The 25821-nt window shown below is 49.5% G+C and overlaps 2 long non-coding RNA genes across 5 annotated transcripts; one reads left to right on the forward strand and one right to left on the reverse strand.

The window, feature by feature from the left end:
* Positions 1 to 855: 855 nt before the first annotated feature.
* LOC131820612 (uncharacterized) lies at positions 856 to 24789 on the forward strand. 4 transcript variants are annotated; one of them, XR_009349717.1, is made up of 6 exons: positions 857 to 924; positions 1906 to 2180; positions 3038 to 3128; positions 4989 to 5152; positions 22606 to 22690; positions 24566 to 24789. It is a non-coding gene; the product is annotated as an uncharacterized LOC131820612 (long non-coding RNA). The 4 variants fall into 4 exon arrangements; XR_009349716.1 differs by lacking the exon at positions 3038 to 3128; XR_009349718.1 differs by lacking the exons at positions 1906 to 2180; positions 3038 to 3128 and having other exon boundaries at positions 856 to 924.
* On the reverse strand, positions 17548 to 25821 carry LOC131820614 (uncharacterized). Its single transcript, XR_009349719.1, has 3 exons — positions 25669 to 25821; positions 20499 to 20772; positions 17548 to 17704 (listed from the first exon to the last, which is right to left on the reverse strand). It is a non-coding gene; the product is annotated as an uncharacterized LOC131820614 (long non-coding RNA).

A 25821-nucleotide genomic window follows, 5' to 3' on the forward strand; every position in this document is an offset into this window, starting at 1 on the left:
GCAGCAAGGTTGATTGGCGGCATCACCGTTTATTTAATAAACTATCATTTCAGCTGGAGGGTGACTTTAATCTGAATTACATTTTGTTTTTGTCATCCACTCTTGCCGAGTAATTTATGGAATACCATAGCATGCTTCTTGGCCTCCAGCAGCAGAGGGAGGTGAAGACGGGCCCGGGGAAGGAACAAAGAAAGACAGTGAACTTGAAGATCAGGGAAGGCAACTCGGTGACCAGCTTGAGGAACACAGAAGAGCAGTCAGGAGCAGGAGGGACCGAAGGATATGCGGAGCCTGGCTGGGCATGCAGCCTCACCTCCCGGGGCTCAGTACCTGCCCGCTGGAGCGGCGTGTCCCTGGGGTGCGAGGGTGTGTGCTCCCGGGGCGGTGGGGGCCATGCGTGGGAATGGCTTGGCCTGAGGAAAACTGAAAGGAGCTGATTGTTCATAATCAAGGGGTGAGGACTTGGATGTGGAATCTGAATTTTCTAGAACAGATCAGAACTGATGGGTACGTCCCCAGGGGCAAGGTGGTCTGCCACCCGGTTGGGTGGGCAATTTCAGTGCCGGTGCCCTGGAGTAGGAGATGAGGGTACATGGAGCTGGCTCTTCCTCTCTGAGGGAAGTCAGTTGGAGATGTTTTAAAGCTTTAGGAGCCTGGGGCCCTGGTGTTCCGAGTGGTAGCAGTGATTCTTTAGGACCGGAAGATGGAAGGCCAGCTGGGGATGTAACGAACCTTTGGGAAGATGTGCTTCCCCTTTGGATGGGAGCTTCTGGAAGAACAAAGATCTGTTCATGAGGGCTGACAGGCTTTGTGCTTAGAGGCAGAGTAACAATGACATTATTGTATTTACTGCAACAGCAACCACACCCTCCCCAGAAGCGTGTTGCTTCTTTACCTTCGGACTCGTCTTCAGCTCCGTCTCTGGTAAGAAGGAAAAGGGCTGGAGTTCTGGGTTTTAAGCTAATGTGGGTAAAGGGAGGCACAACGTTGGAATGCAAAAAGGAACAAAGGTTGATGGAGGTGCTCAGGCAACAGGGGTGCAGCAGGGGGAAAGGCACTGTCTTTCTAGCCTTCACACCTTTAGGATCCTCAGGGGCCACAGAGAATTCTGCATCGGTGGCCAATTTTCTTGGAGTTTTTTGGATGTCTTGGAGAGGTTTTATTCTCTAATTTCCCATCATCTGGTATGAACTCTTACTGTTCTGAGATAGTCTCCCCTTCCTTTTCTTTTCCTCTTTTTTTTTTTTTTTTTAAGATTTTATTTTATTCATTTGACAGAGATCACAAGTAGGCAGAGAGGCAGGCAGAGAGAGAGAGGTGGGGAAGAAGGCTCCTAGCCAAGCAGGGGCTCGATCCCAGAACACTGGGATCATGACCTGAGCTGAAGGCAGAGGCTTTATTAACCCACTGAGCCACCCGGGTGCCCCTCCCACTCCTTTTCTTCTGAATTCTTTGCTTTTTTCAGCCTAAGCACATCTGTCCTTGCCTGGGACCTACTGGGTCTCCATGTGTTACAGGATTTGTAACCCCTTACTGCCCAGGTTCTTTGTCATGCTGCTTCAAAGAATGAAGAGGGAGACCAGACGAAAAGTGGTGGGCAGCAAAGCAAAGTTTATTAAACAAGAGTATTAAGATCCCAGAGAGGGAGGGTGACCTGAGTGGCTTTGTCCTTAGAGTTTCTAAGTTTAGGTGGTTTCATGAACTCCTTTGTGGAACTTTCTTAAGCAATCAGAATGTGTGGAGTCATGCCAATCAGGGCTTTGGTCAGGTATCTGCCTACCTATTAGGTTAATGTCCACGTGCTCATGGTCTTTATTTTTCTTTCTGAAGTCTGGGGGCTTAGGTCTTCACTGCGCCTTCCTGTGATATTGACAAGTGCTCTTGTGCTTCATTGTTTTATTTCAGGACGTTTTGCAGAAGTCATTTCTGCAAAGGCGGCAAAGCAAAATGTCAGTGCAGTCCTGTCTCAGCTGCAAAGCAGAATGCCAGGACTGTTTTATTGTAGCTGTCCTGACTCTGTATTTTCTTGCCGGGGACCCTGGCCCTGACCACCTAAATGTCCAACTAACTCCTAACACATGGACCAGGTGCCGAGAGCCAGGGAGCTCCCAGGGACCAGGCAGGAGGTGGCTGCTGGCACGAGGAAGGTCGGTGGGGAGGCAGGATGACCTGAATACCAGGTGAGTCCCCACTCTCTCCAGACTCCAAGCAGAGCACGGATTGGGATCTCTATTGGTGGAGTAAATTCAGATGGGTTATTAGGTGTGGTGTGGGGTTTAGAGGATTACAGGTGCAGGTTTTGCTGCTCAGCAGGAGCCTCAGCCCTGACCTTCATGAGACTTCCCATCGGTGTCATGTGCACACTCTTCCTGACTGCTGAGAGTCCCCCACCAGCTGGCATAGGCCAGGTTTCGGCTTTGATTTCTGCCTGTCCCTGCATCACTAAAGTCTGGCCCCCGTGGTTTCCCTGAACACATGGAACTCAGATTCGCCGTGTCCCTTTTGCTTTTGTGTCCCTTCTCTTCCTGCCCATCTATCCAGTTCTACCCACGCTCTGAGGCTGAGATCAAGTTTTCTCCTGGAACATGTCCCAGGCCACGTGGCTTCCTCTCTCTGGCTTCCGATCCCCACCGCTCTCTTTAGCATGAACCAAAATACTGTTCTGAATTGCCCATATTGATCCAGTGTTTCTCTGGAGTGTCCTGTCTCCTTGCTGGTAAATGAAGGATTCAGCTGCAAAGCATACTTTGCAGGTATGGCATCCTAGATGCTATGCCTGTTTGTCTCATACCCTCATCTGGACTGTAAGCTCCTTAAATGGAGGGACACAGTCTTTTCCTCGCATTGACTAGCCCACTGCTGGGCCCCGAGTGGGTGTTCCATAGGAACTTTTGTTTACTTAACCTCTTTGTATACTTTTTCCTACTGGAACTGGAAGTCTGGTCTTGTAGTCCGCCCTGAAGGGAAATTGTTCTGCAGTCTATGGATGTGGCAAACATTGCCATGACATCTCAACTCTCAATGTATTCTGTTGCAGGGAGTGGACACTGGGGAGCTCTGCCCAGCATAGGAAGCTGTCTTAAGAAAGGGGGCCAAGGACACCCCCTCCCCAGCACATACATTTGGTGGTGAAGTAAAAAATAGTGCTCAGCTTGGTTCATGTTTTTGTTTGGCTCCTTAAAACCCACGGGACTGGGACAAGACACATGGCCTGTGTGAGCTGCGTTGGCTTACCTCTGAGATGGCATTTGTGATACCTGCCTGTGTCTCTCGAAGGGTTGTTGTGGGAATAAAAAGATAAGCCACGGGGAAATGCTCTGTAAATGATGAAGCTAAGAGGGGTAGGTGTGAAGTGTGGTTACTTAACGTCTCAACATAAAAAGTCAAAAAAGTAAAACATGAAAATGAAACATAAAAAGAGAGTCAAAGGGCTCTCTCTTTTCCTTCCTTCACTGATGGACAAAGAACCACTTCTCTTCTCTGGATAATAGTCTGTAGAGACTCCGTACCCCCTGCCCTGCCAAAAATAAAAAATAAAAAAGAAGAAAGAAATCAAAAGGAAAAAAAAAGTCCAGGAGTGAGAAGGAACATCCTGGTATATTCTGAAAGTTGACTCTGAGAAGAGAGGAAAACATGAGCAAACAAAAGCTGTCACTCACTGGCAAGCTGCTTCCTCTGGGGAATAATCTCTGTGAGGAAAAACTCAAGATCTGAATGTTGTTGCCTGGGAGCAGGCGCAGAGACTGTGGCCATGGCTGGTAAAACAGGAGCCTCTGGGATGGAGCCTTTTCTGCCCATTTTTGGGGTATCAGAAGCTCTGAGGGGGTCATGCTATTGGTTAAGAGTCTGCCTGAATGGGTGCCATGTCCCTATTTCTCAGTATCCCAGCAGCTCTCGTGAATGGTGCCAGGCCTTGTCCCACTGACGTCGACTGGAACATACCCACCCACCCTTGGACTCTCACACACTCGTGCCTCTCTTTCCCTTATCCTGTCCCCACCTCCCTCTTCTCACACCCATTTGCCTTGCCTGTCAATTGTCACCCCATGAATCAAAGTCAGAGAACTTCCCAAAGTTGGCCACTGGGCCTCTAACCTTCTAGAAAGCTGTTTGTGTGTTAACAGACAACCCCCCCCCCCCCCACCAAACCAAGCACCATCATGACTTTCCAAGATGATGATTGAGTTTTTCCCCTGTTCTGCTTGATAGTTCTGCCAAAGCAAGAAAAATCCTCATTGAAGTCTAGCAGGAAATCCAATAAAAATTCTTCAAAAGATGGGCTTGACATTGAAAAACAGCAAAATTATAAAATAGGCCTTAGAAAAGAGAGAGGAGAGTTATTATATCTGGCACCAAGCAAAAGCCCCGAGACCCCGTCCAAATGAGCCATCACAGATTGAAAGTGTTTAGCTTCCCGTTGATTAAATATGGAGAAGGACCCAGGGCCTGCCAAGCCTCGGGGATCCAAAGTTTGTTTTCAGTCAGAATGTGTTTTCAGTCAATGGAAAAAATGGTCGGCCTGCGCTGGGCTATGTAACCGAGAAGCCCCAGGTTTGGGGTGAGTAATGGCTGTGAGGCAGAAAACCATGAGGGCTGTTAATCATCCCTCCCAGGCCCCTGTAATTTAACTCAGCGACTCATTCCACTTGGAAGGCTCCCCCCATCCCCTTTCTTCCTTCTCCCTCAGTTGATTTTTGCTCAGGGGGGAATAGATGAGTCCTTCTGATGCTTATCTCCGTGTTTCAGTTGTGAAGACTCCTCACCCGCAAGACATCCCTCTCCCGGGACAGGTCCCCATTGCCCCGCTTCTCTGAACACCCCCGGGACAGGAGAAGCGAAAGAGGGGCCGCGGTCACATCTGTGGGGTTCTTCCAGGGATCTCTCTTTGTCCCATGAACTTCCTGGAATGGAGGCCTGGAAAAATCTCTTCCTTCATGGGTTTCCGAGGTGTTTACTGACATTCTTTAAACTGGGTTATCTTATTCCAGGCTTGCAGTTTTCTTTTTTCCTGAGCTCTCCTCTGGCCTGCTGCATTCCCATACAATTAAGAGGATAGGGAGCCTGGGTTTTGAAGGTCATGAAAGGCGCTAGGAGTGAGACTCTGAGGCAGAGAATGAGGAGGAGAGAGCTGGCGCGCAGCTGGAACTCTGAGGTAAGCGGAACCTCCTTTCCTGTCAAATGCAAACACCTCTTCTATTTTTCTGCTTCAAGTTTTACACCCTGTGAGCAGCCTCAGGGGAGCGGGGATGCGGGTGCATTTCTGATTCTCTTCCCTGTGCGCCTTTCTCGGGGAGGGAACCAGGGTCTTCCCTGGAAGGATGGGTTTCCCTGGCTTCCCCTCTCCCGATGACCGTGATTCATGGGGCCCACTGCACCGAAATCTGTTTACAATTGCAGGGGGTAGGCCCTGCTGAGCATTCTTTTGGTCTGTCGTTCCTTGCAAAATGGTGGTTGGCCTGAGCCGCAGCTTGATCACACAGTGTGGGCGGCTTGATACCTTTCGGTTGGGCACCCAAATTTGGTTATAGGAAGCCACTCCGACCAAATATTTTTTGAGGACTAGGCAAATAAACTAGAGAAAATGAGTAAATAAATAGCTTGAAAATGATGACATGTGAAATGCTCAGTGGTTTAGTGGAAACAGACTCTTTCTTAAGGAGAGCAAGTCTCAGGCAGCTCGGCTGCAGAGGCCACCGGCCCAGTCAGTGGATGCCCTGAATAATGAGCGACGAAGGGGTCAGGAAGAGACCGCTCCACGGGGCTACGTTGCCCCAAATAGCAGCTAGATGGGCTCTGGGCAGGAACGTAAATAAACGCCGTGGAGAGGTTGTAGCGCGTCTGTACGCAGGCGTGTGCGCATGTGCGTGTCTGTACGTGCGCGTGCGCAGAAGAGGGAGCTGCTTCGGCTGCCGCCATTCTGGGGGCGGTGGTCAAGGAGGACCTTATAAGTGAGTCAAAGCTGGTTTTCAGGTACAACCCTCTTTCTTCACATTATTTTAATCCTCCTCCTCTTCATCATGGCTATTATTTATTGAGTCATGGTGACGTGCCCGCATGGTGCTGGCAGCTTTCTGTGTTATCTGATGTAGTCCTTCTAACAGCTCCTTAGAACATGCCTTATTTGCCGCCTTCGCAATAGGTATCTGAAATTCAGCTTCCAGAAGAACCCAAAGCTTGACAGTGACAGAGTCAGGATCTGAACTCAGGTCTTGTCTAGTTTCCTGCCTTGAACCCACAAAGGCAGTCTGGTGGGCAGGTTCTGGCAGGCAGTCATCCCAGGGCCCAGACATTTGGAGAGAACCCAGTAGGGTCCAAATCAAAAACCCCACTTCATAAGGGGAAGAAAACCAGAAGTCTCATCAGGTGGGGAGCCTGCATTTCAAAAGTTGTGGAGGCTGCTGAGTGCCTCACGGACAACAAGCAAGCCCAGATTGGAAGGGTCAGTGGCGGGTCACTGTCACCATCAATCACCACAATCCCTTTGTCGGGGTGAGTGGGAAGGGCCTGGGTTGGGCACCAAGCAGAGAGGGTGAACCAACAGAATTGAAGGGACTCTGCTGGTGGCAGGAGATGGGAAGGGGCATTCACAATTCTTATGCAAATCTCCATGGTTTGGGGAATACCCTGGTGGGAGAGAATATGCTATCTCTAGGTCCCAGAACCGGCATTCCCATAACAAGCTAGCGCATCCTGAGGTTGAGTCACCTCTAAAGAAGACTTGATTTTTTAATGTGTCTGTTCATCCAGTTTGCTCATCCAGTTTGCTTCCTTGACCCACATCACCACAGAGCTGGAAGTTATCAAGAAATACATTATGATGTATTCAGAGTCAATTACCATTGGGGAAAATACATAATATATATAATATATATAATAAATATATAATACATTATTGTATATTATATATGTATCATATGATATACATATTATATATATAATATATATATATATAAAACATAGGTGCCAGGCACTGTTTTAAGTATATGCATGCATTAGAGGGAAGTCTAACGAGACTGGCGTAGGTGGGAGCTCCTGTTATCCCGACTTTTCATATGAAGAAACTGAGGCACAAGAAGGCAAAGTAACTTGCCCATGCGGCTGAGGAGCATTTAACACCAGGCTGTGTGGAGAAGGCAGAGAGGTGGTGGTACCTTCAAGAATGGGGTGAGGCATGGCTCAGACACCTAGCCTGTGAGAGGTCAGGGAGGGAGAGCAGAGCTGTGTGAGTGGGCAGCGCTGCAGGTGGGGGTGCGGTAGGGGGGGGAGCTTGGGTCCATTGTAGGATGGGGATCTTTGTGAGCCAAGGCTAGGGTGAGACTGGTTCTGGGCTCTGCTGGGGAGAGATAGGGAGTCTGACTACAGAGTAGGGTGTTTCTGGGGTGGGGAGTGCGCAGACTGGCGGGCAGGCTGTGGGCAGGTAGGTTTTGAATGCCAGGCAAAGAACTTGGTCCGTTTCCTCTGAGGACGTGGGGATCCCTGGGAGGTTTGGAGCCTTGAGCTGGCACAGCATAAAGGACAAAGTACTAGGAGACCTGAAATCTAGGCCTGACTCTGCCTTTAGGTGTCTTGCTCAGCTCAAGGTCACACAGCTAAGTCATCTCTGGATTCCAGCTTTCTCATATTTTAAATACAAGGATTAGGCAAGATGAATCCTTCTGGCTACAAAGTTGGCAGCAAACCCCAAAGACTCTAGGAGGGTTTTTGAGGAGGATCTCGGGGGGTGGTGGAAGAAACTGGAGGCAGTGAAAACTTGGAACCAGAGAGTGTGGAACTAGAAGGGATCTAAGCGCCCCTCCACTCACATTTTACAAGTGGGGAAACAGAGGCACAGGAAGGGTAGATGGTTTCCTTAAGCCACATAGAAGGTTATTGCAGAGCTGAGGTGACAGTCCAGCTTCTGATCCTTAGTCTTCGAACATGCCTGTGCCTGTTCCCCTTCAGGTAAGAGTTGTGGGGAAACTTGGCTTGGATCAACGAAGGAAGGAGGTAGGAGGGAGACTCAGCCTGTGTACTATCCACCTTCATTCTTAGCTGGTTTTATCAGACTGGCTGGGTGACAGTCCCCAAGGGAGCGGAGCTCAATGGAGCTCCTGATCTTTGGCTCCAGTCCTGGCCCTGCCATGGACTTTGGGTATACCCTGTATACACTTATCTGGAAAATGGCTGGGACTGATCCTGCTCTGGGCTGTGAGCTGAGGCCATAATGTCACAGGAGCCACCAGTGGGGATGGAAGCCTGAAACTGAATGGAAACTGAAGCCTGTGGTGTGGCCAAAGGCACAGGCAGTGTGGCAGCAGAAGGCTGAGGCCCTGCGGTACTTTCTTGCGTCTCTCCTTCCAGGGCTCTGTGCCTTGAACGTCCTGTGGTGGGGTGAAGGGGCAGGTGTTCTGGCTTGGAGCTGCAGGGCTGGGTGCAGGTGAGGCTGTGGAGGGCTGTCTGAGCCTCTGACACTTGCATGAACCTCCCTCCTAGGTTCTTATTAGAGCTGCTCCATGTCAAAGGAGTCTGGTAAAAGTTAACAGGCCTCCCTGCCTCCAGGAGATCAGAGGGACAACTGGAGCTTGCCGGGGTCAGGGAGAGGTCACTGAAACTTGCTTGATTGGGTTGTCAGGGAGCTGCCCCTGGTCTGTGGGCCTGTCCTGTCCCCTCCCCTGATCCAGTACCCAGGGCTCCTTCCAGAGTGACTGACTTGACCCTTCCTTTGTCTAAAGGCCCTTTAGAAGGTGTCTGGGCTTCCCTTAAGGCCCCTTATCTGTTGGCCTGGGACCCAGTGCCTGTGGGGAGGGAAAGTGATGCAGTGGGGAGAGATCAGGACAGCTCTGAGAATGAGGTACTGGGCTGAACTGGGGATGGGCTAAGCCTGGCCAGGTGTGACCCAGCTCCCTGACCCCTGGTGGCCTAGAGTGGGAGGAGGTGAGGATGGGGCCTCGAAGGAGGCCGTTGGTTAACATTTACCAGGACCTTTGAAGATGTAAATGCTTCCCCAGGCCCTGTTGGGATTGATAGGGTCAGAGTTCACAGGCATGGTCGCCTGCTTCTCCAAGTGGGCTGGAAATCTTGCAGACAGATGGGTTAGGGTCCCATGCGATAGAACTTTCCCCAGGGGTGGAGGGCTCATGGGAAATGCTATTTCTGGGGCTCTCCTGCATGAGGCCTACTGATCTGGAGGTCTTGGAAGGGGCTGACAGAAGCTGTCTTTTCTGAATGCTCTCATTTCAGTATGCTTAGGGCATATTTAGTCCCATTAAGGTCAGTCACTGGAAGAAGAGCTTCCATCTCCTGCCTTTCCCTGATTTGTACCTTTCATTCTACAAATACTAGATTGCTTGCGGTTTCCTGTTCAAATCAGGTTCTTTTAGGCCTGGTGCCCCTCCTGTGCTAGTTTCTTGAGGCCATGTCCTTCCCCACCTTCTGAGCCTGGTTAACTTCTATTCCCCCTTCTGGATCATCTTCTCCAGGAAGCCTTCTGAGAATGGAATCTGCGCCACTGCTCTGTTCTCCTGTAGTATTCAATGACTTGATCAACTACTATTTATGTGGTATGTGCCAGGCTCTGTTCTATTGATAATGCACCAGTGCATTAAAACAGACCGAAATCTTCCCTCAGGGAACTTATATTTTAGATGGTAAAGACAGTGAACCATTGTATAACCCTTTTAAAAAAAAGAATATTTTATTTATTTATTTGAGAGAAAAAGATCACAGGTAGACAGGCAGGCAGAGAGAGAGAGGAAGGAAGCAGGCTCAGAGAGCCCAATGCAGGGCTCCATCCCAGGACCCTGGGATCATGACCTGAGACAAAGGCAGAGGCTTTAACCCACTGAGCCACCCAGGTGCCCATGTATAACCCTAGTTTAAGTGCTTTACATGGGTTAACAAATTCAATCCTCAGACCGTCCCTATGATTAGGTCAATTATTAGTTACGTTTTACATATGAGAATACATAGGTGGTGAGGAGCAAATTTAATTTAATTTAATCCTTACAGCAACCCTATGACATAGATATTATTTTTCTCATTTTACAGATGAGGAAACTGAGACAGAAGGTTAAGCAATTGGTCCAAGGTCATCTAACCGGTAAACAGGGGCCAGGAAGGAGAGCTCGAAGCCTGGAAAGGATTATATTGCCTCCCCATGATAAGAGTACTCTGTTTCTGTAGTGAAGCAGCTTCTTTCCCTGTTTAAGTGATCTGCTCATCGTCTCCATTATCCTGGGAGCTACCCCAAGGCAGTGACCTTGGCTTATTTATCGCTCTTTTGAACTCCTATTGTGTTGGGTACTTAATTGGCTTCCAGCAAATACTTGTCTATTGATTGACAGCTGTGTGTGGGTGGAGATGAGAATAAAGCAGCTAATATTTATTGCACATACACTGTGCTGGGCTGTGCATTGGTCCTTGCTAAGCATGATCTCTTCTAGTCCTTATAAGAGTCATGTGAACGAGGGGCACCTGGGTGGCTCAGTCGGTTAAGCATCTGCCTTCAGCTCCGGTCACGATCTCAAGGTCATGGGACTGTGCTCTGCACTCAGCTCCCTGCTCAGTGGGAAGTCTCCTTCTTCCTCTCCCTCTGTCCTGCCCCTCCTGCTTGTGCTCCTGCCCTCCCTCTCTCTCTCTCTCTCTCTCTCTCTCTGTGTCTCAAATAAATGAGTTCTTAAAAAAAAAAAAAAAAGAGTCACTACCTTAGCTGTCACTATCCTGAGGCTGGCAGCCAGGACATGCAGGAGATGGGACCCTTTCCTCCGTGCCATGGGAGGCCGATCGAAGGAAGGGTGGCCAGTCTGAAGACATGGAGCCTGAGTCTCCTGGCCTTTGCTGTTTTGGTGCCCACCCGGCTAGGAGGCCTTGGGGACGTGAAGATGGGTGGGTCTGCAGTGCTAGGGGCTGCCTCCACGTCTGGTTGAAAGGCATCTGGTGAAGTTGAGCCTTTGGTTCCAACACGATTCCTACCTGGAACAGACATGGGAGTATTCCTGCTCTATGTTTGGTTCCTTTCTTCTGACATCTGTTTCTTGTTTTTGTTCTTTTTTCTCTTTTTGCTTTTCCAATTAGGAGACCAGAGTCAAATCTTCTGACTTACCTGCCCACATGATAGGGTTTTGCAGAGTGGCCGACTGGGTATGTCTGGAGATAGGGGGTGCAAGGGATCGACTCACGGTCGCCCAGCTGAACAGGGGCCCAGAGTGTGCACTCAAGGCCTCCTACCCTCTCACTCATGCCACCAACCTCGTTCCTTTCCAGAGTCCTGTCCCCCACAGCAGATAGCAGTCTCAGGTCCCCTCAGCCTCTCTTCGATGATTGCCCTATTTTGCTTGACTGAGAGTCAAAATGCAGGACTGCACCCAAAAGAACTAAGCTCACTTAAATCACTGGCAGGTAATTTGATAGATGAATTGGCCAGCACCCACTGTGGGAATTAAGCAAAGCCTGAGCTGTGGAGACAGTGGGAAACAAGCTTGAGCGACTGGTAAGCGGGTGGCCTCATTTCACCCAGGGACAGCCCCAGCCTCAGTCCCACAGCTCAAGTTGGAAGGCTTGTGTGTGCCATGTGGATAGTTGCCATATCTCTCTAGGCCTCTTCCTCCAAAATGCAGGACCAACAGGCCCTGGGTCCTTGCTGACTCACCTGGCGTTAGGGTCTCTAACTTAGTGTCCAGGAGGGAGTGAGTGCCACTGTGTCCCTAAAGTTCACGTCTCATCTCCTGGTAAGAACTTAAGCAAATGATCTTGTTTGGTGAACTCACTTATTTGTTGAATGAACTCGGAACAAGGGTGTTTCAGCAGATGGGAGCTGCATTCTACAAATGGGTGTTTCCTGGGCCACGTGCAGGAACTGACCGCTTGCCCAAAGCTGCAAGGCAACCCCCCCCAACCTCTCTGCAAAGGGGCCCAATGCAAAGGGGAAACTTGTAGATCCTTTCATCATGATGGGGATTGCTAGCTCTGACTTCAGATAAGCAGAACAAACAAGCCTCAGCCCAAGTGGGAACTGGTTCTGCCCCCTCTCTTTGCTTTTCTAAATCATCAAAGCCAAGTTCCTAAAGCCTGACTGTCTCACGGTACTTTCTGATGGTTTCATTGTTTTGTTTATTGTGCTTATGACAAGTGCTAACAGACCGCTTTCAAAGTGTGTTGATATTTCGGTTGTTTTTGAATGGCCCTTCTGTTTTTCGGCATCTGGACAGCATTAGAGTCTGGCCCCAGGGAACCACAGGGTCCTATAAAAGTGTACCAGGTCCCCTTCTTCAGAGAACACTGGCCATGGCAAGATCAGACACCCCATCTGGGCAGGAACAAACACCAAAATCAAGAGCAGAATCATGAGACAGGATTCAGCAGCCAGGGAAGACAGGCCTCTGCTGGGTGGGGGCCAGTGAGCATTGCCAGCTGGCCCGTGGGTGTTCTTTCTGTCCACGGACGTACTGTGATGTTCCCGCTGGAGGACTTGACCCAGCGGAGGGACTGGCATAGGGTGATGTCACTAAACGCTGGTGGTCATTGATGGGTTCCCACTCTGTCTTCTCCCAGGTTGCCTGGAGAGTCACCAGCATAGTTTCTGCAGGGGACTCTTGGGGACTAGACAGGGAAGAAGCAAGAGGGAGAACTGCATGAAGTCCCAGGGAAAACCAGAAGAAGCACCACTTAACCTCACAGCTCTCCTGGAGCATCTTTGCAACACTGCCCGCGAGGGCTGAAGTGAGGAAAATGTGAAATGGTCCTCCTAAGAATTGTCTTCAGTTTTTATGGCCTTTCTTTTCCTACTTGTTCTGCTCTGTCCTGTCCCCAGGCCCTGCCCCATCCTGCATTAGAACCAGCTTCCTCCAGCAGGAGGGCACCTCGGGGTACAGACAGGTTCAGAGGGAGGGAGTCCCACATATGATCTCAGTGTGAGTTTAGCACAGACTCCACTTCATTTCTTCAAGGTCATCTCTGATTTTTTCCTTCAAGCTCGCTGAGATTTTCTTGAGCTCACGTACTTTACTGGCCTCTACCTGGGGTTCTCTTGTTTGGTGTCAGGAGTGAAAGGGCTCCTTTCTGCCTGACCTCCAGTAACTCTGGGGCTTTGTAAATCCCTCATTCCCAGATTTAGCAAGTCCCTGGACTTGCTCTCAAGGTCGAATGGGATGGAGACTGAGAGGGGCAACAATGAGCCCTGGTGCCACAGATCTAGGGGTCCCAGCACTCCCAGTGAGGGGAAGAGTTAGCTCTGTCAGTTGGATCTCAGACGAAACCATGGGAGGCTTGTGTGTTCATGCACATAGACTCTTTGGGGGTGGTCAGGAGCTGCACAATTTGATCGACTGGTGATGGTTGGTCTCTACCTGTGGTTTTAGGACTGGAGACCCACTAGGCCTCAAAGTTCCTGACTTTATGGCAATACTCCCTGGCATTTCCTTCTTGGTATATACCATCATGTGATAAATTCTCATTGATACTGCCTGTACTGACCTGGATCTTTCTATTGAAGTTTTAACACTCTTAGGATTACATGTGTTTCCGCATTTACCTTAGCTCAGCGGGCACCCCTGATAAAACCCTCAGTGGCACCACTTAGTTTCTCAGGAATCACGCTGCCCCTTGATTCCAGCAAGGAGACAGGGAGAGACTCTGGGTCCAGGACTGGACACATCCCAATGGGCTGGGCTGATTGGCCTCTGAGAAGCTGAACATGCCCACTACTAAGGCATGAATATTCTCTAAGGACACTTGCTGATTTCCAGTGTGATTCTCTGGGTAGGCAAGAAAGAGAACCGAGGTCTTCTGCCAGACAGTATATGTATGTATGAGTGTGTGTGTGAGAGTGTGTTTGTGTGTATGTGTGTGTGAAGGTGTGTGCCCATGTGAGAGTGTATGTGTGTGGATGATTGTGAGTGTATATGAGTGTGTATGTGTGTGCATGCGTGAATGCTTGTCATTTTGAAAAATTTCAAACTTTATGTAGCAGTTTCTTTCTCACCAGGATCTCTGCTTGTGTGAAACTTTAATTTTATAGCTTTGGCTGTTAATTCATCATGGGCACCACCATTAATAAATATTTATTGAGCTTTCACTGAGCACAGCATGTTGAAATAAGAACTATATATTTGACTCAAGAGGAGTCAATAGCAGATGGGATAGATTCGGGGAGGGGTGGGAGAAATAATCATTGAGGTTTCTTTCAACCTTGAGAGTTTATGACTTTATAACTAAAGCAGTGGGATCCACTTGACACCCATTGGGTAGGGCAGCCAGCTCAGACGAGAGAGTGGGGCTACCAGAAGGCAGTCCCCTCCAGAAATCCCACCCATGTGTGGTATGGGTGCACACATCTGGAAGCCTTATGTCCTTTTGGGGATTCAGCTGCAAAGGGATAGAGTGAATCTTTTTGGCCTTTCCCATGATGCCCTATGAAAGTAAATATTTGCTGATGGAGTGATGGCTTGCCATTTGATTTTGGAATTTACAAGAAGCACAGACTTGGGGACGTTGGACACTACTGATGCCTTGGCAGGAAAGGACCAGTTTTCTCCTGTTTTGTGGGGTGTTAGTGGCAGCCCGGGGAAAGTCTCCATTGGAGAGAACTCCAAAGTGGTGTCGGCTCAGAGCAGGTCTGGAGGGAGGGTGCGTGCCTCTTGTGGAGCTCAGTTAATCAGATCAGAAGCAGTCTGCCTGCCGCAGCCATGACTCAGGCCTCCTGGGGGGTTTTCTTCAACATTATGAAGATGAACATGGCTCTGAGAATTCCCTTCAGACCTGGGCTTTGTGCTAATTGCCTCCATATTTATAGGAAGATGGGCAGCCCACGGTGGGAACCTCTGGAGTGGAGGCTGGGGTTGTGCTTAGGAGAGTGGCCTTGCTCTGGCGGGGTTGGGAAGAGGTAGATTTGAGCCCGATGAGGTTAGGACATTCCTGCTGTCAGGTGGGTAAGTTCCTTTGATGATGGTCACTATTCCCTTGGCACCAAAGTGAAACTGAAACAGAAACCAGGAGTAGTTAAGAGCCCAAGGTAACACTGTCAGAACAGGGGTCTCAGAGTCAAGGTAAACAGCAGAGGTAGAGTCCATCCAGATCTGTCACCTACCAGTTCACAGATGTTCTCCTGCCATGGGTGGGGGGAAGGAGGCAATCCAGCACTGCTGAGTCTCATAAGACATGGCATTAAGTGTCTTGCAAGCTGCTTTTCTCCTGAGTTAAACTGGCAGTATTCGGGGTGGGGATGGCTGATAGAGAAGTGAGAAACTAGGGAGTATTGCCTGCTTCCACTTTTACTAGCAGCTTCTGTGTGGCGTCAGTTTCCCTGTTTGTAAAAGAGAAGATAATAGTGGTAACTATCTCACAAGATTATTGGGGCAGATAGTAAATGAAATAATACATACAATGAGATTTGCATCATGCCGGGAATACAAGTGGGAACTTACTATCTGATGCCATGATAGGGAGGTGGTTTAGTGGTTGAAGATGCAACTCAGGGTCCAACGACCTGAGCACAGAGAGGTTAAGGGCCCTGCCAGGTCACACAGCTGGTGAGGAGCACAGTCATAGTGAGCTCCCTAGTTCTGTTCTGGGTGTGTTTCCAGACCATGACAATAAAGCAAGTATTACAACAAAGCAAGTCAGATGAATTTTTTTGTCTCCCAATGCATATAAAAGTTATGTTTACACTCTACTGTGGTCTATTAAGTGTGCAATAGCACTGTGTCTAAAACAAGTAGAGTTTATTGCTATAAAATGCTAATCATCACCTGAGCTTTCAGTGAGCTGTGATCAGTGATCCCAGATCACCGTAACAAATATAATAGTGATGCAAACATTTGAGATATGGCGAGAGTCACCAAAATGTGACAAAAAACACAAGTGAGCAAATGTCGTTGGACAAATGGTGCTGAAAAACTTTTTTGATGCAGGGTAGTCACAAACATGCAGTTTGTGAAAAATGCTGTATCTGAGAAGTGCAATAAACTGAGGTACTCTTTCCAGACTTCTCCAAGCTAGATCCTTTGGTCTGGGCACTGGGGTGCGGCTCTCTGAGCACCAGGGCTGTCACAGGAGCTGCCTATCTTAGAGTTTGGGGTGATAGGACTTCCGGGTTCCCCTAGACAGCTGCTACTTGGTAAGGGACAAAGCCTGGCAGGGCTTCTAGGGGACTGCTCCTTTCCTCCCTCCTGAGACAGCTCTGGGGTAAGCCTGAACAGCTGCCCTTGTCTACCCACAATCCAGTGAGGGTAGATGCCTCCAGGCAGAGCGGAAGCCACATGGTCCAGGCAGGGTAGGGGTGCTCCAGGCGCCCTGGGGATCTTGTCGTGGCTTTCTGTCAAGCCTCTGTTGGTGCCTGGTTCCCCCATAAAGCCATTATGTACTGGGAGAATTAATCATGCCATTAGGTAAGCATTATGGCACTTTTATGGCAGCTTTGAAGCTAATCTGTCATTAATGCCTGCTGGATTATCATGATTTCTTGCAGTTGTGATTCATTAACTCAAAGCCTAATAGTAATTCTATTAAACATCTCCCATCACCGTTTGCCCCAACACGTCCCCACTCTGTTCTATTGTGCTGCTGCAGTGGTGTGACTGGCAACCTGTGTGGTCTTCAAAGAGATGGACAGGTCCCCCTGCCCGCAAGAAACTGCCCAACCAGGCATCCGTTCCCTGCCCAACCTCAGAGCCCATCTCCTCTCATGCCAGCTGGACTCTTCAGGCCATTCTTGCTTTTCTCCCAGAGGTGGCCATGTGCTGTTCCTGAACCACCCGTGACTGCTTTCAAGATGCCAGACTGGGCACACTAAGACGAGTACCCCACGGCTCCACAGGTGACTGTCAGACCTGTGGGGCTGACCGGCGGTGGTGGGAGTGAGTTTGGGGTCAGGAGAGAAATCGGGGTGCTGCCAAAGAAATGTGTTCACACAGTCCCCTTTCCCTCCTTGCTCAGAGCTCATGGAATTCACAAAGGGAGGAGGCAGTGCAGGGACGGGAAGCAGGGGTGGCACACTGTTGACTGTGGGCCTGCCAGCATTAATAAAATCCCTTGGTGAGGTTTTTCAGAAAGAAATGGTTCTCTTAGGCTGGCTGTTCTCTGCAAAAGGTCAGCTTCAGGGCACGGCTTGACGGATGGGCTGTGAGTAGGCAAGAAAAAGGAACCGGGGAGAAAGGGCTGATGGGGGTGGGCCGGGAGGAAGCCAGTGGAGGACTGGAGCGCAGGCTCGTCCCGGTGCCAGCATCTTGCCCCTCATTCCGCGTCATCAATCAAGCCCGGCACCAGTATCTCTGCAATTTGTAATGCCCCTGCCCCCTCCGACCTGCCCAAGTGCGCACCAGCGCTGACCCTCCCTGCCCTCATTCAGGCCTATGATGCTGCCTTGGTGATGGATGGCTTCTCCTCCCCCGGGGATCGCCTCGCCACAGCTGGGGGAGCATGGGCAGGTAACTGAGGTCAAACCCAGGGCAGCCACAGTGACCCAGTCACCCAGGCCAAGGGACTCTCTGTTCCCAGAGGCAGCAGGTGATGCCAGGGATAGAGAAATAGAGCTGAGAGAGGAAGCAAGAGAAAATTCCAACTATATAAGGAAGGGGGCGGGGGGAACCAAACCAAAAAACCTCTTTGTATCCTGAGGTCTTCCAAGACTTCTAAAAATCTCCAGCGTGGTGTGATGTCTTCTGCGTACAGCTACAACATTGCCTGTTCCACTCCATCTGTGTTTTCTCACGCCTGTGCGCTTTAAGAACCACTGAAATGGAAAACAAGTTAAAAAATACATAGATGTATATATAGTGAGACGGAGAAAGAGAGGGCAGTACTCTACAGCCTGTACTAGCTTTTTTTTTCCCTTTCTTTCTTTCCTTTTTTTTTTTTTTTTTTGCCAGTGTTTGTTGTAGGAAAAAGTGTATAAAAACAAACCCTAGACAACTGGAGTAAATATTCTCAACACATCAGCCGAGGAGAAGTCAGGATCCAATGTTTCCATCCTTCCTCATTCTGGGCAGAGCTGGAAGGGAAAGAAAGGATCTCTGCCCGTTTTCTAGCTTCTAGGTGGTGTTCTCCGTCTCGTGTTCATGGGTGGAATGGTTCTTGGGGAGGAGGCTTGCAAACTGCTCAGTAGGAGACTGACCAGCCGGCGGGGGGGAAGGTGGCCTTGGGATGCTCCCGCCGAGAGCTTAGAGGTGTTGGCGCATGCGTGCGTGCCTGTGTCTGTGTGTGCACGTGTGCGTGCGGGAGATGCCTGCTTCCGCTGCGAAGTGAATTGCAGGTGGATTAAGTTCTGTGTTGGTGGACCCATCCTTGGCCTTGAGGACCGGGGAAACTGTTCTCTGACAGCCTCGTGGCCTGGCCCAGACTTCTTTTGGAACTTCAGGGGCTGAGTAGAGAGTCCAGGAGAGGGTGTCCTGGCGAAGGAGTTTGGAGACTGTGGACTTCTGAGTGAGTGGAACAGAGAGCGTGGGGCAGGATGGCCTGGCAGGCGATGGAGGGGTCGGACTTGGGGCTGGTGAAGCCAGGAAATGGAGGAAAACACAAACGGATAGGCGGTGGAAGGAGAGAGGAAGGGACAGGAAAAGCGCTGAGAGAGAGATCCAGGAGATAGATGATCACGGGACAGGAGTCAGCAGGGAGAGAGGGAGAGCAAATTTAATGAGGGCAACTTGAAGGCCAGCTTTAACCAACAGCTGGCGGGGGGCCGGGTTTGATCTCCTTGTGAGTCAGGCCGCTTGATTAATTGTGGCCTGTGGAGGAGGATGGACACCTGGCCCTGCTGCTGAGCTCTTTGATCTCCGGGTTTCTCAGGGCCTGTGGGAGGGGAGGTGCTCGCCTGGCTGGGGGCTGCCTGAGAAGGAAGCCAGGCAGCCCTGGAGAGGCTGGGAGAGTTAGGGCAGTGGGGGTGGGGATAGGGGTGAGAACATGGGGTGGGGGAGATGGGAAGGCAGGAAGGCAGACAGTACAAAGGGCGGGCAGGTCTGGAGCTGTGAACAAAGCCCCCGAGAGGAAGGTCAGCTGAGAGAATGTGGAATGGAGGCAGCCTTTGAAGGGGAAGTTTCACCCATAATCTCAGGGTGATTCTGTGGTGAGGGTTCCTTCACCCTCTGTCTTACACTGTTGTGTAGAGATAGCTGAACTGTGAGGGGAGGACCAGGCAGAAGAGAGCTATTTGCACAAAATTGTGTTATGTTGCTTCTGGCTATGGGGCTAACTAGTTTAATCAAGGAGTGAGTTCTACGAGGGGCACAAGGAGAAGGGAAGTATAGGGCTCCCTGGAACTGGCTCATTTTATGCATGTTGGATGGAAACAGATTTGAGAAAAGAAAGCGACATATTGCCAAAAAAAAAAAAAAAAAGAACCCTCAAGAAGAAGGAAAAAAGGAACTAAAACCCTAATGCCCTTAAAAAAGAAAACCGAAAAAAAAAAGTCATATATTATGTCTTTGGACTAAATCCATTGGTGTTCTGCCAACTTCAGATAATAGTGTAACTTGATTAAGAAACTTTACAGGATTTAAAGTTGTTGGCTTTTCTGACTCCTCGCTCAGACTTCTCCGTAAGTCACTGTCTATACCAGGCTAATTTGTTCCCAGATTCCTTAATCTTTTGCAAGTTGGTGATGACGTTTATGACTTGGTAGCCATATTGGAAGGGTTCATGATTTCTTTTGCTTACAACTTCCACGCACAATTTTTGGGTGACTTAAGAATGTTACCCTGAAATGTCCTGCTATTGAAACACTGTGTGTGTGTGTGTGTGTGTGTGTGTGTGTGTGTGTGTGTCTGAATGTGTGCCTCTGTGTAAGCTATTTAAGCTTTATATGGTCCTGCTCTCCTCTTGGGTGCACAAACTCCTGCCCATAGCTGCCTTAAGTCTTGGAGAGACACAAGAATGGGACAACAAGAATGGCCCCCTAGGGTTCAGCCTGCACATGGAGCATAGACAGGACTCCAAAGTCTCTGATGACCAGGTGCAAAGGGAATTCCGGGAGCAAAGGAGGACAGTTTTTCTGGCGGTGTTAGAGTTTGGACTGGATGACATCAGTGTGTTTGGGAAGGCACTGACCTCGCCTATGAATGAATGCCCAGCTCTGTACTCAGTCACCAGCTCTGGGCCTCGGCCTTGCCACTGCATCTCCCTGGGGCTTCAGCTTCCTCATCTATAACACGGGGTAAGAAAAAATACTTGCCTCACAGGCTTGTTGTGAGGATTAAGCACATTAGTATATGTGAAAGCGGCCTGTAAATGATGAAGCCTTCAATTAACAGCAGGCCTTAGAATTACTGCTTACGTTACAGAAGCCCGGGTCTCTTTAAACACTTGTGTTGACAGCAAGGATGTTTTAATTTCAAACAGGGTTTGTTCATGGAGGGCATTAGAAAATGAGATCCCATGTTACCTGCTCTCCCTGGGGCACCTGCTCTTCTATAATTATTATTTACTAATAAGTACGTTTTGTTCATAAATGTCCCATAAAATTCAGCTGAAATCCTTTCCCCGGCTGGCCTGGCTTTTCTGGGTAGGGCTAGGCAGGAACACGCTAGCAGCACCTTCCGGGTGGTGGGGCTCTTGGGTCTGTGAGTTGTCGTACTCGGCTTTTCTGCGGAAGGCCTTGCCGATTTGACCCAGAGGTCTTCTGTCAAATCTTGCTGTTCCCACTTCAGCCTGTTTTGCCTGTTTGTGAGAGGAACGTGGTAGTCCTTGAGCCTGGGCTTCCTGGAGCTTCATGGCTGTTTCTCCGTGGGGCTATTGCTTCCATTGACAGCTCGGTGCATGGTGCCTGGAGCTCAGGCTCTGGTTGGAATGTGGCTTCTGATGTGAGACCTATGGGACATGGGACAAGATGGGGAGGACCGTGCTTAGCCTTCGATGGTTGCAGTGAGGATAGAGACTGCCTATGTAAATCAACATCTGGCATCTAGCTGATGCTCAGTAAAGGATTATTTTTGTAGACCCCTGGTCTCAGCCCTGGCTGTACACTGAAATGGTGAGGGATAGTTCCAAAGCCTGGGCCCCACCTCTAGAAATTCTAACTAGTGTCAGGTTAAGCCTTAGCATTAAAACCCAGGTGATTCTAATGTGTAGCCAGGGTTCAGAAATAGCGCTTCTCAAATGTAATGTTCCTACAAATCACCTGGGTAATCTTATTAAAATGATTCCTTTACAAAGGATTTTATTTATTTGAGAGAGAGAGAGCACACGTTGGGAGTGGCAGTCAGAGGGAGAAGCAGAATCCCTATGGAGCAGGGAGCCCGACGTCCTGATGCCAGGACCATGACCTGAGCTGAAGGCAGACTCTTAACTGACTGAGCCACCAGGCACCTTAAAATGAAGCTTCTGGGTCAATATGTGTGGGGCAGCAGAACCTGTGCATTGTTGACAGGCATGCAAATGCCTATGCGGGGACCACATTTTGGGTGGCAAGGCTCTGTCCTTCCCTGATCCTCATAGCTCAGTGTACGACATGGCCATGGCCATGGATGGGAGACCTGGGAAGCAGGTGCAAGTGAACACAGGAAGAAGTCTGAGAGGCAGCTCCAGAGGCTTGCTGAAGGGTGTTCCCACCAGGTACTGACCTGGAATCCACAGTCCTCCTCAGTACACACACACACACACGTGCACACCTCCTTCTGAATCTAGTCTCAAACACCCATATAAGTAGCAACCAGATGCTGTTTTTTTCAGGTTTCCTAGTTTATTTTGTGAAGACAACCAAATGAGTGGAAACACTGGCTGTGGAATATGAAGGGCCCAGGTTATGAGTTTAAATGCCCATTTGTGATACTCAATTAGAAGAGCAGTCCCTAACTGGGACTTGTAAATAGTCAGCCCAAGGTGCTTACGTGGCCGAACAAAATCCCCGCAGGGGAGTGTAATCACAGAGCAGATCCCAGGGAGGCTTCGTGTAAACCACTACTAATACTGGCCCGTGAAACGGGATGCCCTTTTGAGAGAAACAGAACCAACTAGAACAAAGGGCTTCTGAGTTGTAGGAAAGAGTCTTCCTGATAGCACTCGGCCTGGAAGATTTCTTCCCACCCCACAACGACAGGCATGTGTATAAATTACCACCTTCTCCCAACACAGAGGCAGACAATTGGGGCATGTGGGAATTGGCACTTTTGCAAAGGACACTGACAAAATGGGTTTTCCAGGGGGGTATTAATGCTTATGCCATATTTCATGAGTTTATGGAATAATAGAGATAGGAATAACTGGAGTTATATGGTTGATGCAGAGCCCTCATGAAAGAATGCTCTTTGAGAAACTGGGAGTCCTCTCCAGTTAGATGTGCAGCTCAGTCCCAGGAAGTGAGGCGTCTGACATTCCTGCAGTGGTATGGGTCTGGGCCTGTTAGCCTGGCACCAGCCGGTGTGGCAGGCATGATCTGATCGGCAGAGGTTGAGCGATTAGGACCGCTTGGAAGCAGGAAGCCCTAACCTGACCTGGGTTGGGAGATCTCACTGGTCACCAAGGAAAGGAACTTTGCCCCATGGCTGAGGGATGGTAGTTGAGGCCAGAACCACATGGTGGCCACCCCTATATTTTTGGTTGGAGCCTTCAAATGGTTTAAGTTCACTGTCAAGCAAATAGCATAGAGTGTTGCTGTGATATATGTCAGGATCTTCTTAAAGTCCCTTTCACTGTCTTTCTAAGGCCAGGTGTTGTTGGAGACCTGTGTCAGGACAAGATGAATCCAGCTGCCAATCCCTGGTGAGATCCTGGTGCATCGGGTAGTCAGGTAAGGAGCCCCTTTTAGGGGAAGTCTCCTGCACATGGTTTACTCTTGTCTTGAGGTGACACTCATTCCCAGAAATCCAGAGGCTGAGCCCCAGGCAAGCTTTAGCGGGCTTCCTGCCTCCAAGACGTCTGGGGCCCACTTGCATGCAGAAATCGACATGTACCGTTCCGGAAATCTTATTTTACTGCTCCTTTCCCTGCCAACAGTCCCCCTCCTTTGTCACCTCCTCGTTCACTCCTCTGGAATCCTAGTCCCAGATGTGACTTCTCTGTTTCCTTTGGCTGGGAATTTGCCGTTTTCCCATAACCCAGACGGGTTGCCTGTTAGAGAAACCAAAAAACTCCAACTTTCTGGGAAGACATCTAATTAAATTCCCAAAGAGGGAAGAGGAAAGCCCCCTGTGAAACACACAGATAGAACCCCACAGGACATAATCACCCCAGCAGAGAAAGTGCCCGGGATAAGCCTAGTGAACCGGTAACGTGGTGTTCTCTTTCTTAATGTCCTCTGCAAAGAAGCTGGCCCTGGGTTTAAAATAGCCCTCTGGTACAAGCAACTATTTAAAGAGTATTGGGGTCTGAGAAATGCAAAACAAAGTGTTGTTGATTAAAAACACATGGTTTGTTCTCGAGGCTCGAGTAGCCGGCAAAATCAAATGTGACAGTGTTTTGGCTTTTTCTATCCCACAAGACATGATGGTGATTTATTAGAGTGATGTCAGCTGTGGTTAAAAAGAGTTTGCTGTGTTGTCTTAATAAAAAGAGGCTTACCTTGGCGCTGTCAAACGCCCTCTTTCCCTGGGGCTTGAGGCGGTGGCTGCTTGGGTCCTTGGCCCCTCCTGCGGGGGCTTCACCAAGGGGCAAACATCTGCCTTGGGGAAGTTCATGAGGCCACAGGGCACCGAGCGCACCTTGATGGAGGTGCGGGATGGCCTTGAGGGGCTGCGGCTGGCTCCGGGTTTGTTCAGCTTGTGGGGAGCATAGATGCCACAGCCAGCTTGGAGCTGGAGCATGGCCTGGCTTGGCTGGGTGGTGGGGCCTTTGGCTAGAGAAACCCCCGTGGAAGAGAAGAGACCCTTGGCCCCATGGCCTTCTGCAAGTAACCTAGACAGAAGCTGATGATCAGCAGGGTAGATGATCTACAGAAAATGGTGAGAAACTGGGATCTTAACTCAAAATGAAGACATTTCTTAGTGGGAAGTTGTTGGTTATAAGGAAGAGAAACCCCTTGAACAGATTCAGATGACCAGGATTACTGAAAGGACTCACCAGTCCTTCTTTCAGACATGTAAGAAGAGACAAGGCTATCTGGGGAACAAGGTGGGGCCAGGACTGGAGCCTCTTCCTCTCCCTTCCATGGAGCCAGGCGGCCTGGGAGCCTCCTCTCTCCTCCTTCTGTTCCCAGGGAAACCCCTGAGAAGGGGGAAGGGAGATTCTTCATTTTTACTTCTTCATGGCCTTGGCTTGTGTCAGCCGTGCCCAATGCTACATGACCACATTTTTGTTCAAATACCATCATCTTTCTCCACTTAGTCTCCTTGTATCAATTCCAAATTCCTGAGAGAATGAATCCAGTTGGTGTGACTTGAGTCAGATATCTCTGTCTGGTCCATTTGGCAGCCACTTGGGAGCCAGGGCCAGGGGTGTGTGGTTCCAGGGAGCCCGTATAGAGGTGGGCAGGGAGGACGCATTAGGGGGTCGGCCCCAGAAAGGAGCCATGTTTGTTACCGGGGCAGTTGAAGACAGCAATTACAGGTGTGTGCTTTTGTCCTAAGGATCCGGGACTTTGTGGGAGAATTTGATACTGTGATTTCTGCAGTCAAATGCTCTGCCCTTGAGCTATATCCCCTGATACTGTGATTTCTTTCTTCTGTAGGAAGGAGAACCATCCCAGTGGGAGGATGGAAACCCAGAAGACACCTTTAATTCTTTCCCGGAGACACACCCAGGAAGTGAGAAGATGACATTATTATTTCTTAATGTCTGGATTTCTTTTCTAATTACAAAGAAACACGTAAATGACTGTAGGAAACTTGGAAAACAGAAACACACGAAGATGGAATAAAAAGCACCCATGATCCAAGTTAAGGGCTGTTAACATATTGGTGTATTTCCTTCTATCCTTTTTTCTTTAAGTAGTAGCCTGAGGCCATGTGAATGATTGGAGCTTAAGATCTATCTTTTGACTTTAATTATGTGTCGTCAGACTCTCTAAGACTTTAGGATTGTTTTATGTTTATTCCCATAGCTTTCCTGGAGCGTGTCCTGTAGTTTTTCCCCTGCTCTTTCCCCCTTCCCTGCAGGGGGCAGCTCAAATAGAACCAATGCTTGCTAGTACCCCTGTGTTGCACCCACTTTTGCGCATGGTAGTGCCCCTCCCAACCCCCCACCAGCGTTTCAATGGTCCCTTTCAAGCCCTTTTTTGGGGGGGCGGGGGAGGAATTTTTTTTTTTTTTTTTTTTTTTTTTACAACCACAAATCTGATCTCCTCTTTCTTCACTGAACATTCTTTACTGGTCATCCTTTGCAAAAGGTAAGGCAGACAGTGCCTTTACCATGTCCCTCCAGCCCGCTTTCTCCCCGTTTCTAGCTGTGATACCCCTCCTTTCTGCTCGTGGACCCTCTCAGTGGCCCTCCCACCTTAAGCCTTCACGCTGTCCTCTCGCCTCTTCTGGTGGCTTTTCTGGACTCAACATCCAGACTGAGTTCCATGTCTCTTTTTTCAGAGAAGCCTTTTCTCACTGCGGCGCACTTACAGTCCCTCAACATCCCCCTGTACTTTGCCTTGACCAAGTGGACCATGCTTGGCAGTTGTCTGCGTATTCGCTCGTTTATTATGTGATGTCTGTCTCCTGGATGGCTGTGAAAACTCCTCGAGGCAGAGCAGATCTCTTGTGGTGCACGCTGTACCTGCGGGGTGCAGGCTGCTGTCATCCCCAACTCAGCTGCCACCCCCACCTCCCCGCCCTGTGACCGCACCTGTCCTGGAGCTCAGTCTCTGCTTGTTGAACGAGTGAGTGAGCCCAGCGCTCAGCTGGGGCAAATGCGTCAGGGAAACATCACTGTGTTATAATATACTGGGAGGTCTGGGGAGACAGGGTGGTTTCCGACAAAGCTTCGGCGTGCTCTGCT

Source organism: Mustela lutreola, chromosome 18 (assembly GCF_030435805.1).
Source record: "Mustela lutreola isolate mMusLut2 chromosome 18, mMusLut2.pri, whole genome shotgun sequence".
NCBI lineage: Eukaryota > Metazoa > Chordata > Mammalia > Carnivora > Mustelidae > Mustela > Mustela lutreola.